Raw genomic sequence first — 318 nt, 5'->3', positions numbered from 1 at the left:
ATCCAGAACCATCAAGAGTATCAAGAGGTTACACACTAAACTGAAAAGGTTATATCACTCTATATTTACTTTTCCATTGAAACAAATAGAAAATCAGAGTGCTCAGTCCTGTGATCCTGTCCAAGCTGAAGAAATTGCCTTAACGGCTACATCCTTTTGACTCTTGAGCCCTGAATTACTTCCACTGAATATCTCACTTAGGCTGCATTTGGTAATGTTCTAAAAAAACATTTCTGGAGTTTTTTCGCTCTATGGAAACAAAAAAACGGAATAAAGCGTTTGGTGCATTTATGGTGTGTTTCTTTTTTTTTTTTTTTT

The sequence above is a fragment of the Macadamia integrifolia genome, chromosome 14 (genome assembly GCF_013358625.1).
Source record: "Macadamia integrifolia cultivar HAES 741 chromosome 14, SCU_Mint_v3, whole genome shotgun sequence".
NCBI lineage: Eukaryota > Viridiplantae > Streptophyta > Magnoliopsida > Proteales > Proteaceae > Macadamia > Macadamia integrifolia.
Note: the sequence above shows the minus strand (reverse complement) of the source record.